The sequence below is a fragment of the Amphiura filiformis genome, chromosome 3 (assembly GCF_039555335.1).
Source record: "Amphiura filiformis chromosome 3, Afil_fr2py, whole genome shotgun sequence".
Classification (NCBI taxonomy): domain Eukaryota; kingdom Metazoa; phylum Echinodermata; class Ophiuroidea; order Amphilepidida; family Amphiuridae; genus Amphiura; species Amphiura filiformis.
This window is the reverse complement of record NC_092630.1, coordinates 57,932,138-57,952,567: the sequence shown is the minus strand read 5'-3', so window position 1 is coordinate 57,952,567 and position 20,430 is coordinate 57,932,138.

Sequence of the window (20,430 nt, the reverse complement as noted above, 5' to 3'; positions counted from 1 at the left end):
ATCACGAAATGCCCTTTAAGTTCCTCCCATATTGCAAAAATTGGTATATGGAAAGTGTATTTCAGCTGTGATTAATGCCAATTGCTGACGAAGTTTAAGAAATATTACCTCAAACCCCAATAAATTTGATAATAACAGAACAATGTTCCATTAAGTCCATAAATGTGTCCCCCACAAACATCAGATTCAGCCTCCCTACATCCGTCATTTTAAGCACTTTTAATTCACTACATTATGATATAATTATTTTATACCATCTCCCGACACACCCCAATTAATATTTAGCCCGTGCGGTTTATGCAGACCCCTTCCAGACCAGTAGCGGAATTTTGCGAAAAAATATTCCATACTAAATTTCAAGTCTGTAAATTATAATATAAAGAAAACAAAGAGAAGACTTAAACAGTTTTCAATCAGTCACAGGACAAAGACCTCATCTAGGAATAAATCAGTACTGTGTAATCTAAGCAGCATTTCATAAAATCAAACACCTTTGTATAATTTCAAAACAATTCACAAAGCAAGTAGTGGGAAAATAAATCTTGACACTATTGTTGCGCTGTTCCCTCCGATGCTGGAACAGCCACGAGGTCTCGCGGACATTTTAGTTGAACTAAATCAAGATTTGACACACATTGCAACACAGCTTGGTCTTAGAATTAAAAACATTTATTCACATCACGAAATGACCCGGAATATCCACTATGGTAATTGAATGGTGCCTGCCAATAATTCCAATCTTTCGATACGGCTTTATTAGAGAATCATGTTGACTTTGTTTTATGGTCATAGTGGGATTATAGATGTGACAACGAAGCACATTACAAATCATCTTTGCCCTTATGTCTGTATGACATCCGTGCGAGAACTCAAACATTTTTCAAAGCAATGTACACCTTATAGGTCTGTCACACTACGACGGACTGGATCAACGTACATAACCGAATACAAAAATATTTTATTCGGTGGAAAAATCACCAGTCCGGCAGAAGATTCGGTGGGATTGTGGGTCCGATTCCCGTTCGTCTCTCTATGCGTTGTGGCCGCTAATAATCCTGCAGGCGTCTTATATCCGATCGTTCAACGTCCGACAAATGACCGGATTTGGGGTCCGATTCCCGTTCGTTTCTATATGCGTTGTGGCCGCTAATAATCCTGCAGGCGTCTTATATTCGATCGTTCAACGTCCGACAAATGACCGGATTTGGGGTCAACGTCCGACAAATGTCCGGATTTGGGGTCCGATTCCCGTTCGTCTCTCTATGCGTTGTGGCCGCTAATAATCCTGCAGGCGTTTTATATTCAATCGTTCAACATCCGACAAATGACCGGCGAATCCGTGGCATGAGGCACCAACAGGGACGTCCACCCTATCAGAAAAGTGGGGGGAGGAGAGGATGTTTGAGAGGGTTTTTGACCCCTTAGAGGCAGTGACGTAGCAAGCACTTTTTCAGAAGGTGAACAAAGTGGGGAAAGACAACTTTTAAGGGGGCAAACTTTGACGAAAATGGTCAAATATTGGCTAATAAGTACAAAAGGGCTACAAATCTGATATATCAGGGCAATCAGCGTCCGGGGGCAATAGAGGTGAGAAACCTTTGGACAATGAAGGCCCAATTGAAGCCATTTGTCATTTTTTGGATCAATTTTAGCACTATTATTGGGTACTATTTTAGTTTGAAACAGCCGCAAATTGGTGAAACGAAAGCCTAATTGAAGCCATTGAAAAGTTTTCACCATTATTGTATAATATACACAATTGTTTTAAAAATAACACGTGGATGTCCATAGCAGAAGCAAAAAGGAAGACTTGTCCATTTTTCACAATGAAGGTCCAATTGAAGCCATTTCCATGGGGACTGTAGGGCCTATTTACATTATTAGGCCTAGGCCTATTGTGTAAAAATTTAGTTTTAAAAATGGAAAATTTGTTTTTGGTGCATCATTTTTACACTATTATTGCCTTAAACAAAAAACAAAGAAGGCCCGAACTGAATTTGCAAAATTTAAAATGTTACACTGATCCACTGACACTTAGATATAAGACTTCAGACTCGTAATTTCAGGTAAAGCATGCATGGATTGATATGTTAAAGTCAGTAATAGACCTAAGTCCGTCTTAAATACTGACTTTGGTGACAAAATGTCACGGGCCCTACATATCGACGGGCCGGCAGTAATTTTCACAGGCGTTTGGGCCAAGGAACCACATTTAAGCATTGCCTATAATAATCACAGGCCTATACTTAGGCTTACCTACTATCCTGGGCCTACTCAATAACGTACAATTTAACCTTTTCCATGTTTTCTCTTCTTTTTTCTTTCTTGTCAATCACTAAAACTGGTAGGAATTTGATATTGCGTCCTCTACCCTTCAGAAAGTGCCCCTCCCTCAATACTACTTACATGCATAGGCCTACTAAATTACGTGCAATTTAACTTTTTCTCTTCTCTTCTCTCTTCAATTTTTCTCACTTTCTTTTCTTTTTTCTCTCCTTTCCCCCTTTTTTCTACTTGTCAGTCACTAAAGTACTGAGGAAAATATGATATTGCGTCACTCACCCTTCAGAAAGTCCCCCCCCCCCCAATGATCGATGCACATGTTCGCCATAGGCCTACATCCGGCACAAGCGCCTGCGAAACCTTGCAAACACCTGCGGTATATAAACGAAAGAATAACGAACAAACCCAGGGTATATATACAGAACAGTACGAACACATATATCGGACAACTTCCGAACATGTGTATTCGGCACACTCCGTTTCAAGTTTTGTGCATGCACAAAACTTGAAACGTATTGTCGACGGACTAAACAAGCATCACCTAACACGAAACGCATTTGGCGGATAATAGCAGGACATATGAAGAACATAAAACGAACATTGACGAACACTAACGGATTTGCTAAAATACCATCCGTTTCTTATACGGAAGACCGATCCGATGTAGTGTGACACTAACACGGTCTGGGTCAACGTACATCACCGAATGCAAAAATATGCTATCCGGTGGTGAAGGCCTCACAGGAACGTATTTGCAACGAACACGGGCCGAGTGCAACGAACAAAGAACGAACATGAACGAAAGGAGAGCGAACAAACTCCGGCAATATGCAGCACCATACGAACACACATCGGATAAATACCGAACATGTGTATTCGGTACACTCCGTTTCAAGTTTTGTGCATGCACAAAACTTGTCGACGGAATTAACGAACATCACCTAACACGAAACGCATTTGGCGGATGATAGCAGGACATAAAAAGAACATAAAACGATCATTGACGAACAACAACGGATCGACTAAAATACCATCCGTTTCTTGTACGGAAGACCTATTCGGTGTAGTGTGACAGACCTATTACACACAAGGGGTAGCTTAAAGTTTTTCGTACGTTATAACAATGCTTTCGGTTTCCGATGCGGCACATACAACTGTGAAATCCAATATTGTATATTGACGAGACCCAATTTAGTCAACGCACAACACTGGAGATCACACGTGATTAATTTCCTTTATTATGGTGTCTTTCTAAGTGTTTTGCTACGACTAGAGACAATATATCTAGTAATATATATAGTAATTTCTTTAGGTTATTGAAGTCACAAACATAGGCGTGATGATGATTTAAGACAATATGGCTATAAAACTAACTCTATCTTAAGATAATAATGTGTAATGATCTGAAAAGGTGAATGAAAAGCAATAGAAAAAGCCTGATATAGAATATAAATATATATAGTAGGAGGAGGGCGAGACAGGTTGAACATGGTGAAGGATTCCAAGGACACATAAGTAGAAAATGATTCGTTTTATAAAACGTTAATTTAATGTACATGAACCGGCAGATGATAGACCGAGAAGGTTTACATAATTGAACTGCAAAATGCTTGGTGAGGCCAATGATAATTAAAGTGATCTTTGTATAAAAGAGACATATCTTTTTGTAAGGAATGAATAAGCTTAGATTGAATGTAAAAAACAAATCAAGGCTCTTGGGGTAGGATAAATGTATACGGCCACATTCATTCTATGCAACAACTGTCTAATTTAGACATGCTGATTCACCCGTTTCTGTTTCTGATAACCATTGAGTTAAGTTCAGTTTACTATTCACAAAATGATCCCCAATCAAAGAGTAAGGTTGGGTGACAGTAAAAGACTATTCACATTATTACCCTTAAATAGCAGTGGCTCCGGACGATTTTAAATATCGGTGGGGGGATGACGCCTGACCCAAGTTATTAAGTTGCTAAATGGTACTTTCCATAGCCACCAAAATTATTGCCTTCTCCCGGTTCCGGAGCCACTGAATATAATGGTCATACTTCTAGGGACACCATTCAATAACAATAAGCGCTCAATAGTTGATCTCATGTTGGTAATGTTGCACCCAATTTAGTTTCAAATGTCTCTAGCTCTAGAATCATTTCTGAAAAATATTTGAAAAAATACAAGATTACATAAAACTACAGTCGTGTCTTTTTAGTTGGACAAAACGTTAACGAACGAATGATAATCACAAAGCAGCAATCATTACGTGATCATGTACATTTAGGGGAAATGTTAAATTGCTTCTGGCGTCGATCCTTGACTAAACTCAAGTAGAAGTAATTGCACGATTTAGAATTCATGTTATCTCTTTCAATATATTGGTGCTGAATCTTTCATTTATTACATGTAAAGATTATTTAAACATGTAGGCTATATACTGAGTTGGGGCATACTGGTGCTGATTTATAACAAGCTGGAATTGTAATTAAATGTTGCTAGTGAAAGTTAAATTCCGTGATGTGTCACCTGTAACCCGTTGCTTAGTTATTCATCTCTGCAAGCTAAAAACGACGTTTTCGTGTTAAGATAACAGATCTTGGAGCTTGTTCGACCTACTGTCAGCAGTGACAATAAGCCCATGCGAGTCAATCTTGATTAAATCAGTTGATTTCACCACAGACCAAACCATGCAATGAAAGAAAGAGGCGCCTACATTTGATCAACTCTTGACGCAGCTGAGAAATGTTTTTACAGAAATCTTTGGGGACACCAAGAAATAAAGGCATTCTTGGTTTAAAAATCACTTTACTATAACTGCATTGAAGACCTTATACACAAGCATAATGCAAGTCCCAATAATTTGCAGACCTACTTAGTTAAACAACTGCCCTGATAGATCTACCTGTGTTTGTGCCGTAACGCAGATTGTCAAATAACAACAAATCATGATCATACAGTGCTCTATAAAATGTTCAATTGAATGGAACATACTATGTCTCTATTTAATATGCGTGGCCTGGATGCGTGGACATCCAAATTTGTAAATACATTGTATAAACATGCTTACAGACAGACAAACAAGAACCTCAGTGAATACCTAACTTTATCGCCATACCGTCGACCTAACCCGAAATAAACACGATCCGTATTACCCAATTGTGACCCTACTTTTACCCGTAAGCGTGGCCCTGCTTCATATGTTTTTTACGTTATTTGCGATCTTATAGTCATTTCGCCAAGGATCTCCTCGGTTGTTGCGTGTCCTCGTTTGAATCAAACACCTTTGTATAATTTCAAAACCCAGTAGTGGGAAAATAAATCTTGACACTATTGTTGCGCTGTTCACTCCGTTGCTGGAACAGCCACGAGGTCTCCCGGAAATTTTAGTTGAACTAAATCAAGATTGAAACACATTGCAACACAGCTCGGTCTTAGAATTAAAAACATTTATTCACATCACGAAATGACCCGCAATATCCATTACGGTAATTAAATGGTGCCTGCCAATAATTCCAATCTTTAGATACGGCTTTATAGAATCATATTTACTCTGTTTTATGGTCATAGTGGGATTATATATGTGACATCGAAGCACATTATAAATCATCTTTGGCCTTATGTCTGTATGACATCCGTGAGTGAACTCAAAATGTCTCTAAGCAATGTACACCGTACACACAATGGGGAGTTTATAGTTGTTCGTACGTTATAACTTTCGGTTTCCGATGCCGCACATACAACTGTAAAATTCCATAATGTATATTGACGAGACCCATTTAGCACGCAAACGCATAGCACTGGAGATCACACCTGATTAATTTCCTTTATTGTGGTGTTTTTCTAAGTGTTTTGCTACGACGAGAGACAATATATCTCTAGTAATTTCGTTAGGTTATTGAAGTGACAAACATAGGCGTGATGATGATTCAAGACAATGTGGCTATAAAACGAAATCTATCTTAAGATAACAATGTGCAATGATCTGAAAATGTGAATGAAAAGCAATAGAAAAAGCCCGATATAGAATAGAAATATATATAATAGGAGGAGGGCGGGACAGATTGAACATGGTGAAGGATTCCAAGGACACATAAGTATAAAATGATTCGTTTTTATAAAACGTCAATTTAATGTACATGAACCGGCAGATGATAGAGCGAGAGGGTCTACATAATTGAAATACAAATATGCTTGATATTGGCCAATGATAATTAAAGAGATCCACGTATAAAAGAGTCACATCATTTTGTGAGGAATGAATAAGCATAGGTTGAATGTAAAAAAATCCTCTTTTAAGGACGAAATGTCAGGTTCCTGGGGTAGGATAAATGTATTAATGGCCACTTATATTCTCATTCTGTCAGACAACTGTCTAGTTTAGACATGCTGATTCACTTGTGGGCGTCTGCTGTTTCGGATAACCATTGGGTTTAGTTTAGTTTAAAATTCACAAAAAGATCCTCAATCATAGGGATTTAAGAGTTAGGTTGGGCGACAAGTTAAAAGATTATTCACATTATTACCCTTAAATATCAGTGGCTCCGGACGATTTTAAATATCGGTGGGGTGGGGGTGTTTGGGGGGGGGGGGGTTATGGGCAATGGCGCCTGACTCAAGTTATTAGGTTGCCAAACGGTACTTTTACACAGCCACAAACATTATTGCCCCCTCCCGGAGCCACTGAATATAATGGTCATACTTCCAGGGACACCAATCAATTCAACTGCGATAACAATAAGCGCTCAAAGGTTGATCTCATGTTGGTAATATGAAATGTTGCACCCAATTTAGTTTCAAATGTCTCTAGCTTTAGAATCATTTCTGGAAAATAACTGAAAAATTACAAGATTACATAAAAACTACGGTCATATCTTTTAGTTGGACAAAACGTTAACGAACGAATGATGATCACAAAGCAGCAATCATTACATGATCATCATGATCATGTATATTTAGGGGAAATGTTACTAGTAAATTGCTTCTGGCGTCGATCCTTGATTAAACTCAAGTAGAAGTAATTGAACGATTTAGAATTCATGTTATCTCTTTCAATATCGTGGGTGCTGAATCTTACATTTATTACATGTAAAGATTATCTAAACATGTAGGCTATATACTGAGTTGGGGCATACTGGCGCTGATTTATAACAAGCTGGGATTGTAATTAAATGTTGCTAGTGAAAGTTAAATTCCGTGATGTGTCACCTGTAGCCCGTTGCTTAGTTATTCATCTCTGCAAGCTGAAAACAACGTTTTCGTGTGAAGATAACAAATCTTGCAGCTTGTCCGACCTACTGTCACCGTTGACAATAAGCCCATGCGAGTCAATCTTGATTAAATCAGTTGATTTCAACACAGACCAAACCATGCAATGAAAAAAAAGGCGCCTACATTTAAAAGCATGATTGATCAACTCTTGACGCAGCTAAGAAATGTTTTTACAGAAATCTTTGGGGACATCAAGAAATAACGGCATTCTTGATTTAAAAATCACTTTACTTTAACTGCTTTGAAGACGTTAACTTATAAACAAGCATGCACAAATACAAGTCCCAGTAATTTACATGCCTACTTTAGTTAAATCGAGATTTACCTGTACCCATGCCGTAATGCACCTGTCAAATAACAACAAAACATCATCGTACAGTGCTCTGTATATTTTTCACTTAAATGGAACATACAGACTTGACATTTAGTATGGAATATTTTTTTGCAGAATTCCAAGACTGATCTGGAATGGGTCTGCATAAACCGCACGGGGTGAATATCAACTGGGGTGTGTCGGGGGATGGTGTAAAGTAATTCTTTGACAGAAAATGGTTTTTCCATTAGTTTACATTATGGCGCTCATAATGTAGTGAATTAGCCTAAAATGGCGGATTTAAGGCGGCTGAATTTGATTTTTGTGGGGGTAAAATTTCTTCATTTAAGCAAAATTATTCTGATATTCTCCAATTTATTAAGGTCTGAGGTGATTTTGCTGAAGTGTTCGTTAGAACTGAAATGCACTTGCAATCTACCAGTTTTGAAGGGGGGGGTGGGGGGAGCTTTACAAAATATGGCTCTGAAAAGTTGTACGCACTCAGAAAGTTTGAATGGCCCACAGGGGCCAAATGTTATAAACTTATTGTACACAAAGAAACAGCATGAGCTCATTGGACAACCAAGAATCCGCGCAGTTGCTTTGTACCATAAGTTTATAACATTCAAACTTTTTGAGTACGTACCACTTTTAAAAGCCATTTTAAGCTCCTCCCATGTTCAAAATATTGATACATTGAAAGTGTATTTCAGATGTGATGAATGCCAATTGCTAACGAAGTTTAGGAAATATCACCTCAAACCCCTATAAATTTGATAATAACAGAACAATGTTGCATGAAGTCAGAAATTGTGTCCCCCACAAATCTCAAATTCAGCCTCCCTTAATCCGCCATTTTAGGCAAATTCGCTAAATTGTGAGCACAATAATGTAAACTCGTGAAAAACACATTTTTTATCAAACAATTAGTTTACATCATCTCCCGACACACCCCCCAATTAATATTTAGCCCATGCGGTTTATGCAGACCCCTTCCAAACCAGTCTTAGAATTTTGCGAAAAAATATTCCATACTAAATGTCAAGTCTGTAATTATGTCTCTACTTAATATGCGTGGACCGGATGCGTGAACGTCCACATTTGCAAACCGTCATACATTGTACAAACATGCGTGCGCCCAAGACTACTCGCACCACGGTTGTTTGATGGCATGTAAAACTGAGTAATTTTAAAGAAAAGTTGAACAATGATGGCGCTATTTATCTAAAATCTTGTTTGCATCTTTACAAGGGGTAGGCACTTGTAAAATGGTATTAGAACATGTACAAACAGACTAACAAATGACAAGGGAATTTTCATAAAACTTCTTATCATGAAATGTAAGCTATAACTCATATTATTTGGCTAATTTAAATTTAAAATATATGTAAATAGCGCCCTCAATTTGCACACAAATGTACAGTTTAGATAATTAGAATTACCACAAAAAGTAGTAAAAGATGAATAATTTGATATAGAAACGAAAATCTATGTTAACAAGTACATGTGTATAATACAGTTTATTAGTGTGATAACTATTGGTATTATTCAGGTCGAGAATTGAACATTACAATAATGTCTTGTAAGAAAAATTAATAAATGATCACATCAAACAACCGTGGCACAGACTGACAAACAAGGACCTCAATGAATACCTAACTTTATCCTATCTAACCGAGGATACACACATTACCATTCCGTGGACCTACCCAGAAACACGCACAATACGTACTACCCAATTGTTATCTTACTTTCTCACCCCTTAAGCGTGCACCTGCGGCATACATATTTTTATGTTATTTGCGATCCTATAATAGTCATTTGGCAGAAAAACTGCTCGGTTGTTGTGTATCCTCGTTTGGATAGCCAAACAAACGCTTAACCCCACCACTAACATACATACACTCCACCACACCACACCCACCCCCACCCATACCCCATTCATACGTACACCAATGCATCTGCATATCACAACACTTCAATAATTATTATAAAACACAAACAAACAATTGACTAAGCTAGCGTGTCCAGACCTCGGTGTTAACAAATCTTGATGAATCTGCTGGATGATGTATGATGATGCCTGTCGGGTTGCAATAGATTTTTCACACGTACATAATTATACACAGAAGTAGTCCACGTATGTGCATTAAAAATCTAGGGCTTGATTGTAGGAAAAGTAACAGTAGTAATATAGATTTACCTAATTGGTTTCGACGAAACTCAATGCTAAAGAAATCTCTTTATTATAGCCTCGCGTATTATTGCTAGTTTATCACATCTATTGTTATTCAATCCACGGAATAAATTTCTAAACTAATCAAACATTTTTGTTTTTGAGTGCAGAAACTAGAGCATGGCGTCAGGACGAATTGGAAAGAAATTTAGTTTGAATAGGAAAAGTCAAGCGACTGTGAAGTATTTGCCATCACGGAATTTAAATCGGATTTTCATTTCCATATCGTGTGTGCATGTTAATCATGAAAGATAAATTGTCTCTACCATTAAAGCGACTTATAATGCAATGGACAACATTCTAGATTGTTCGAGAGATGATGGGGAACTACAAAGGCCCAAACTGGGCATAAATCTATACTGTGTAATCCAAAAAAGATCTCATAAATTCAAGCACTTTTTAACATTTCAAAACACCAATTCTTATTTACTATTAAAGCAAGTTGTTGCAATGTTCCCGCCAATACAGGAACATTTGACCTCGCGGTAAAACCTCATTTGATCCCATCTTGGTGTCAGTCAGTGTTGCCGATGTCCTTCTTTTAGCAGTGAAACACAAAGGCGTGGCAAATCAATAATCGACCTCCTATTCTGCGCCAAATGACCTCGGGTTGCATATCTTATATTTTGCGAACGGATCGAGCATTGTATGTAGTTGGGATGAAAAGCCGACGATCAAGTGAAAATTTTGACCTTTCGTATTGAAGATATGGATTCTCCCCCCCCCCCAAAAAAAAATAAAAACACACTAAAAATAGGTCTTTTAGGGGGAAATGTATATCTTCAATATGAAAGGTCACAATTTTCAATCTCAGGAATTAGTATAGTCACCAGAGATGGTTCCCATGCACCGAGTGCTTTTTTTTTCTAACTTACATTTTTGTAATCCTGAAGGTGTCTAGTAAATGAATTTTGATGTTCCCAAATTTAAATATTGTCCCATGGGGTTCATTTGGCGGCCATCTTGGATTCCGACAAAATTCAATTAAATTGACATAACTTTTGAACTAGACATCATAGGAAGACAAATGACCCCATTTTTCGGGATAATGTTTACATGAGAAATCAATTAAAAGGTTTATTTTCATGATTTAAACATGTTGGATACATTAAAATGCAAAATATTATGTCCCATGGTGTTCATTTGGCGGCCATCTTGGATTCCGACAAAATTCAATGAAATTGACATAACTTTTGAACTAGACATCATAGGAAGACAAATGACCCCATTTTTCGGGATAATGTGGACATGAGCAATCAATTAAAAGGTTTATTTTCATGATTTAAACATTTTGGATACATTAAAATGCAAAACATTATGTCCCATGGCGTTCATTTGGCGGCCATCTTGGATTCCGACAAAATTCAATGAAATTGACATAACTTTTGAACTAGACATCATAGGAAGACAAGTGACCCCATTTTTCGGGATAATGTGGACATGAGCAATCAATTAAAAGGGTTATTTTCATGATTTAAACATGTTGGATACATTAAAATGCAAAATATTACTAAAAATAGTATCTTCAAGGCATACTCGTCTGTATATAATAGGAGCTCTTTTTGGTACATTGAGAAGGATATTTTGATGTTATTGATTTATTCCGGGGATTTATTGACTATTTTCTCTTCTAGGTGCATGACTTAACATATTATTAGCTAGAACTGGTGTTAGTGAACTAAAAATCGTAGCATAGTGATAGTGAAGTGGTGGATAATCATGCCAAAACGCAAGGGTGATAAAGGTACCGAGTCAGACTCACTGCAGAAACGTCTACCTGTAAATTGTATTTTACATGTGAGTGGTATTGAGCATCTAGATTATACGCCGCTCAGTAAAGTAAGGGGCTCCGCCACTGACAAGCTGGCTCAGCTACATGACATTTGCGACAAAAGACACATTGAACCTCATGATTCACCCTATCGCATGGATGATGTCTGTAATCACATTCCGGAGAGTCTTGCTGGTGTAGATTTATATAGAAACAATTGGATATCATCGAGGCTGCTACCAAAACTGTACTGAAAATCAATATCGTTTGAAATGTAGTGCAGGAACGAATGAAGCTTCAACATCACAATCCTCTCGTAACCGTAAATTACAATTATCAACTGTCATGCGACTGTTCCCTCCAGAATGTATCTATTGTGAAAGACTGGAAATGAAAGTGTCTGGAAATACTGAGAGATGCATCAAAGTCCCAGCATTCAAGGACAAAGACGGAGCATTTAAGGAGCCTAATTGGAAACAGATTGAGCCTCGGGCACTAGAACTAGGACTACATCGTCTACATAGCATGGTGCAAGGTGAGGACCTGTTTGCAAGAGAGGCGAATTTCCACTATTCCTGTCGCGATTCTTTCAACACGAAGTACACAACTTACCTGCGTGATGAAGCGAAAGCGACAATTGAAACAGAGCAGGATCGTAAAGCTCCTGCACATCTGCTGGCATTCACTGTTGTCCTTGATTGCATTCAAGACCGAGTTGTTGGGCAGAAGGAGGTTATGTTACTTACATCGCTGAGTCATCTGTACAATCATACAAGAGTTTGAAAGAAGTGGCTTCCTCAATCCAGAGTACAGAAGTGACAAGCTGAAGGTCCGACTTGAGAACCATGATATTCATGACTCGATCACCTTTGCCAAGTTTTATCCGGGTGACAAAGGCTATATCACCTACAACCTGGTTTACGGCGCCATCATCTCTCGCAGACGCGGTGACTTATTCATATAAGCTGGGGTTCAAAGATAAGTATAAGGATGTGGCCCTGTTTCTTCTACCAAACTACCAAAGCACATGCTGCACTAGTATCGGGCACCTCTATAGAAGCAAACAACTCACCACTATCTTCAGTAAGCTGGGTCACTCTGAGACATGCAACTTCGCCTTAGGAAATAGAGACAGTGCTGGTTAAGGTTTCCACATAATACTCCGCAGATCATTAACAGCAAGGGAAACGACGTGTTTCATCTTGTATGGGACAATCTAAACAAAACAATGACGAATATCCATGGCTAAAATGTTGTGAACAGCACTGGTGGGATAATGATACAAGATGTGAAACCCGGGTTTGATACTAACCAGGATCGAACTCTCCCTCTCTACGCGCGGAGCAAGGTGCGCCCCCTAAAGGTAGATACACCCGAGACCATGGCTCCTGATCCTGTTCACATCTGTGGGAGCTATTGAGAGAAGCAAACTGTCCCAGGGTTTGGTGGCTGATCTCATTACCAGTGGCTGCCTACGTAGTGTATTGACAGGGAAGGCATATGCAAAAGCACCGTTCTGCCTCTAAACAGTCGGTGAAGCCGGTGAAGCACTTGTTAATTGAGCGATTCATTGAGGAGCGCAACGTTGAGGTCACCAACCCCAAGACCTTGCTGAATCTTGTACAGACATGTACTCCTCGTGAGACCCTCGACCTCGCTTTACAGGACCCCTCCACTTTTATCATGCTTGTGAAGTATGTCACATATGAAGACAAGGACATACTCCTGACCCACTTGGATGGTGAAGGGGTGATGGATAGGGGTGAAATAGTCGATAGTTGACTTTCTTTGGGATTTCACATCGGTAGCTGAGAGGAAGCTACCAAACCCTGGGACAGGCTGCTTCTCCCCACTGCTTCCGTGTAAATGACCAGACACGATATTCTTTGAGATGCATGTTGAGTACATTTCGCTATTTATCATGGGCGGAGTGAACACGGTTCCCTCAGGAAATTTGGGCCCGACTTGACTACAGATATGAACAGAAGTCATGGTCTCGGGTATATCTACGCTCGATCCTGGTTAGTAGTGGTATCAAATCCGGGTTTCACATCTTGTATCATTATCCCACCAGTGCTGTTCACCACGTTTGGCCCATGAATATTTGTCATTGTTTTGTTTAGATTGTCCCATTCGAGATGAAACACATCCTTTCCCTCGCCGGTAATGATCTGCGGAGTATATAAAGGGATGTGGAAACCTCATCAAGATCCTTGGCCAGCACTGTCTCAAGTTCCAAGGCGAAGTTATATGTCTCAGTGTCACAGTTATATCCAGCTTACTGAGAATAGTCATGATAGTGGCGAGTTGTTTGCTTCTGTAGAGGTGCCGGATGATAGTGTAGAGCAGTATGTGCTTTGGTAGTTTCCAGTCACCGCGTCTGCGACAGAGACGCTGCCGCTGTAGACCAGGTTGTTGGTAATATACCCTTTGTCACCTAGATGAAATTTGGCATAGGCGATCGAGTTATGGATAATGTGGTTCTCAAGTAGGACCTTCAGCTTCTCATTCGCCTCTCTTGCAAAGAGGTCTCACCTAGCACCATGCTATGTAGACGATGTAGTCCTAGTTCTAGTGCCCGAGGCTCAATTTGTTTCCAAGTAGGCTCTTTAAATGCTCCGTATTGTCCTTGAATACTAGGAATCTGATGCGTCTCTCAGTCTGCCCAGACACTTTAATTTCCAGTAAAAAGATACATTCTGGAGGGAACAGTCGCATGACAGTTGATAATTGTAATTTACGGTTACGAGAGGATTGTGATGTTGAAGCTTCATTCGTTCCTGCACTACATTTCAAACGATATTGATTTTCAGTAAAGTTTTGGTAGCAGCCTCGATGATAGCCAATTGTTTCTATATAAATCTACACCAGCAGGTTCAATGTGTCTTTTGTCGCAAATGTCATGTAGCTGAGCCAGCTTGTCAGTGGCGGAGCCCCTTACTTTAGTGAGCGGCGTATAATCTAGATGCTCAATACCACTCACATGTAAAATGCAATTTACAGGTGGACGTTTCTGCAGCGAGTCTGAGTCGGTACCTTTATAAACCCTTGCGTTTTGGCATGATTAGCCACCACTTCACTATAACTATGCTACGATTTTTAGTTCACTAACACCAGTTCTAGCTAATAATAAGTTAAGTCATGTACCTAGAAGAGAAAATAGTAAATAAATCAATAACATCAAAATATCCTTCTCAATGTACCAAAAAGAGCTCCTATTATTATACAGACGAGTATGCCTTGAAGATACTATTTTTAGTAATATTTTGCATTTTAATGTATCCAACATGTTTAAATCATGAAAATAACCCTTTTAATTGATTGCTCCACATTATCTCGAAAATGGGGTCGTTTGTCTTCCTATGATGTCTAGTTCAAAAGTTATGTAAATTTCATTGAATTTTGTCGGAATCCAAGATGGCCGCCAAATGAACGCCATGGGACATAATATTTTGCATTTTAATGTACCCAACATGTTTAAATCATGAAATTAACCCTTTTAATTGATTGCTCATGTCCACATTATCCCGAAAAATGGGGTCATTTGTCTTCCTATGATGTTCAGTTCAAAAGTTATGTCAATTTAATTGAATTTTGTCGGAATCCAAGATGGCCGCCAAATGAACCCCATGGGACAATATTTAATTTTGGGAACATCAAAATTCATTTACTAGACACCTTCAGGATTACAAAAATGTAAGTTAGAAAAAAAAGCACTCGGTGCATGGGAACCCCCTCTGGTGACTATACTAAATGTATTTTGTTTGATTATACATTGTCCGACCAGTGTATTCCAGAGAATCCTATTCACGCCTGACTGAAGGGGTTAAAGGTTTTACTTTAATAGTCCTGTTGTCTTCTAACAGATATGAAACCTACTGCGGTTTTTTTTAGTTTCTGCTAGTCTATTTTTGCAGAAACGAAAATGCAAGGGATTATGTGGGTTGGTCTGTAACTTGAATGTATTGTTAAGTTTACATACATACATACATACATTATAAATATTTATATTGCGCTGCTACATTTAGAACGTAGCGCTCAGTTTGAAGTACCAATCAGCTTATGCCTGCTGTCAATATAAAAAGCTGGATTTTAAGACAAGATTATGGAACACCCACAGTATGTGGAACACCTGTGTTTTTAGTGGTCTAGCGCCCATCACGTTTATATCCTACAATAATAGTCATTTGATGTTGTTAAGGTGGCTGTGTACTCTCAGACATGCATGTAGTAAAAGTGCAATAACTTTGTAATTATTCGCACAAAACATATAAAAGTATACATTTTTATGAAGGCAAGACATCAATAAATCTTAATACAAATACAGATTTGGGGTAAAAACAACAATTTTGAAGAAAATCACAAAAAGTGAGTTTTTGGCAATATTTGTTAGGTACATCATAACAAAAAACACTCTTTCCAAAATATTTTATTTTGTTTTTAGCTCAATCTTGAGGCTCCATTCCAAAAACTGTTTTTTTATTTTTTTGATATTGGCCTTATTTTTTGAGATATTGACCATATAAGGCATCAAAATGAACTTTTTAAAATTCAAAAACGCCAATTTGCACAAAATGATGCCCAAAATCGGAAATAGACCAAAATATAAAAAAATGAGAAAACCGTTTCTTGAGTCGATCATGCTTTTTACGATGATCATATTTGCTTACCTATAGATGCTGTATTTATTGAGTTATCGTGTACCTAAATCGTCAATTTACCGAGAAAATGAACATTGAAATAATGGCCGTTGAAGTTAAAAGTGGTCACATTTTGCACTTTCATCGAATCTCACAGGAGAATGCGACAGTTTTCGTTTTTGAAACTTATATTACGTGAACATCGGGTAAATCCACAGCCCCTTGAGAAGTTTGAGCGAAATCCATTCATAACTTGATATTTAAATCGGGGAAAGAACTTGAAAAAACCCACATTTTATCAGCTAAAACGGAGCCATTTGACCACTAGGTTTTTGTGAAATCAGTGCTTCCGTGGTGTTTCCATCAGATGCGCCGCGCATGTAGATAAGCGTCGCGTATGCGTCGCGTATTTGTGCGTTAACAAATTGCGCGATACGCAACGCGATGAGTTGTTGCGCGCGTGTACCTTGCTGGTACAACAAAGATTTTCTTTCCTTTTCAATTTCAAACACGAGTGGAATAGTGAAATAAAATCCTTAAAATATTGCAGTTGGAGTTTACAAATCTGGATTTTCATTCCTTGTATTTGTAAAAAACATAACAAGGTACAAACATATCATAAAAACTCAATTTTGAGAAAGAAACAATGGCTAGAGTACACAGCCGCGTTAAAGTGGTTCGCTTTAATGTGAGAAAATGCCAATCCGAATGAAGGGGTCCACCTTTTCTGTAAAACGTTGAAAATCAGCCCTTAAATCACAAATGGTCCACTTTTGGATCTTTTTTGTATCAATGTAGCTCTCCCTATTTCACTTCCGCCCTCCCCTCCGAATCAATTTCCTTTCTCCCTCCGCGACCCCTTCTCTTTCCTCTCGTGTTTTTCCTTTTCTAGTCTTTTCTGTCTCTCCCTCTCTATCTCTCTCGCCCCTCCCACTCGTGAGTCTCAGATTCGGACTAGCGCTGTAGTTTTCAGTTTCGGACTAGTGCCGTGGTTTTCAGTTTCGGACTAGCGCAGTGTCGGACTGAAGAAGTGTTTTCCAAATTCGGACTAGCGCAGTGTATTTCGGATTCGGACTAGCGGTGTGTCGGACTGAAAACTGTGTTTTCAGATTCGGACTAGCGGCGTGTCGGACCGTTGCAGTGGTTTTCATTTTCGGACTAGCGCATGTTTTTTTTCGGACTAGCGCCGTGCTTTTCATTTTCGGACTGACGCACCCCTAAGTATAGGGAATTTTAAAGTAAATTTGAAGCCGTACATCTTATCGTGAATTTCCGACCGTGAAATTTAGATACTTCTTTTGTCTGGATTAGCACCAACCCTCTCATCTCAAGTTTTCATGTCAGAAATTAACATAACTCAACATACAGAAAACAAACATTGACTTCCTTCAACTTTTAAGTTAGCAACACAAGACTAGAATAAAAGGATGGTTCACACGTACCATGCTAACACTTCAAAATAACGAGAACAGGAACCAAAACTTAAAAGATAAAAAGACCCTACATTTCGTAGTGATAGTGGAAGATAAACATGTAACAATGCAGCGCATTATGAATTATCTTTGGTCTTATTATGATTGCGTCCGTCCGGAAGTGAACTCAACAAAGCAATATGCAACTTGCACAGACAGGTTTTTGTACTTCATATTATTACAGTGCTTTGGTTTTTCATTCTGATACCTGCGTGTGTGGATTTCATTTTGAAAAGCAACATTTTAGTTCTGAAAGGCGCAAATAATTCCTCGTTTCTTTTGGATCAAAGTAACTTCAAACCTGATCACACGATTATGTAACAAACTGAAATGAAACTGAAACAGTATTCTACAAGTTTTAAGTTTCTAACAAAGGCTACAGACAAAGATATTGGTAATGACGTCAGTCAAGAGCTTAGGAAGGATAATAGGAAACTACGTGATCAAAACCAAAATCAATGCCAAAACTTGTTTTTTGAAACAACCGAGTGAAAAACACCACCCAACAAACGAACAAACACACAAAACAAATAAACCAATAACCCCCGAAACATTACTACAGCCTGTCTCAAAAAAATTGTGCAAGTGAAAAGCGCCCTCTATGGCAATTAGAAAATACCGTTGTGACATGACGCTTATATCAAAGTCCAGGGCATTGTCTAAGCTCTCAAATGCCGTTTGTTCTGTTCAATTTACTTGTTTTAATCTCGAGATATGTTTAGTTAACCACGAAAGGATAAAATCACAATTGTGCCACTTTTACTAGGGAAGATCAAGAGGACTGTACATGTAAATCAATGATAGCATCAAGTTTATCAAGAGTTCCTTTGTGAAATCAAAAGAACGCATCACTTATACAACAATAAAAATGTTTTTACTGATTTTACTGTTTTATCATGATACATGTATTATATGATTCTCTTTTTTGCTCTTAAAACAGGTTGAAAGAGAAAAAGATATTTCACATTCTGCTGTAAAAGTAAATACACGTGCATGTCAATGATTTTATCATGGTAAATACTGTTTTCTTTGTCACTCAAGACATGTTAAAAGACAAACAAATATTGCAAATTTTTAAGTTAATGAACGCGTATTATTTGTTGGGAGAGAAATTAGTCAAAATAATGCATTCGTGCTGAGGTTGATGCGTCTTATGCACGAGCCCCGAAGGGGGAGTGAATTAGACACATAAACATCAGCTATCATCATTGATCTAGGGCCTACATGTGTAGCACTCTTCCCTAGTAAAAGTGGCACAATTGTGATTTTACTCTATCGTGGTTAACTAAACATATCTCGAGATTAAAACAAGTAAATTGAACAGAACAAACGGCATCTGATAGCTAAGACAATGCCTTTGACGTTGATATAAGCATCATGTCACAACGGTATTTTCTAATTGCCATAGAGGGCGCTTTTCACTTGCACAACTTCACTTACGTGTTGTAAATCCATTATTTTGCTAGCATCTTCTGATACGTTAATTGTTTATCTTTAGTCGATGCGTTTCTTTCATTACATTGAATAAAGTTATCTCATTACTGATTCCATTTCTATGTGTTGATGAATAACGCATGAATTTCTACACAATATCTTGAAAAAAACTGAATCGAAAGTATTTTAGTTTGCTAATTTTCAGTAATCACATAGTTTAAGATAGTAATTGTTGTATTTCGCGATACTCTTAAAAATGAGGCCAAACCAAATTGTGAACCTGTATTTATTCAGACAATTTGTATCTTTTATTATTTTCAGAAAATTATTATTTTTGAGACGCATTGTAAAGTATGTTGGTTTGCGGGTGGGAACATTCTGGCAGAGTTCTTGATGTATGATCTATACAGACTATATACTTTATACTCTGTCTTTGAATTACATCTGTCCTCAAATGTCATCGGGTTTTCACTGTGTGATCTGATTGACATATAATGTGCAGTTACACGGGTTGATATCATTTACTTATTGAAAAAGTTTCCTGCAAATAAAAATTTAAGATTCCTAACATGATATGGCTGTTTTTGATTCTTTTGATCACATTGACCACTCAAAAAATAGTTTTGAACCTTTATAATCTTTTTGATGTATCTTAATCGAATTAGTGTATCTACAATACAATGTTTATTTATACAAAAACTTGCATCATTTAATCACAGAATAATCGTGCCCTTCAGGAAATGAAAAATTAAAAACAAATGGAAGTATGAGAAGTTCAAGCGGCGTGTTTATCCAACAAATTATGCTCTGTCTTCTTCAACCGTAAAAGTCTAGTGCAACATGATCACCCTAACATATCATAACATATTCACCACATTGGTAAACACAAATTATTTATTACTAACGATATATAAAATATATGAACTTCCTTGATATAAATAGTATACAGCTATATACAGTTTTGGAAAGAAGGTCATAAATTTCTCCCTTAATGATAAGACCTTATGAGAAAATTAAGC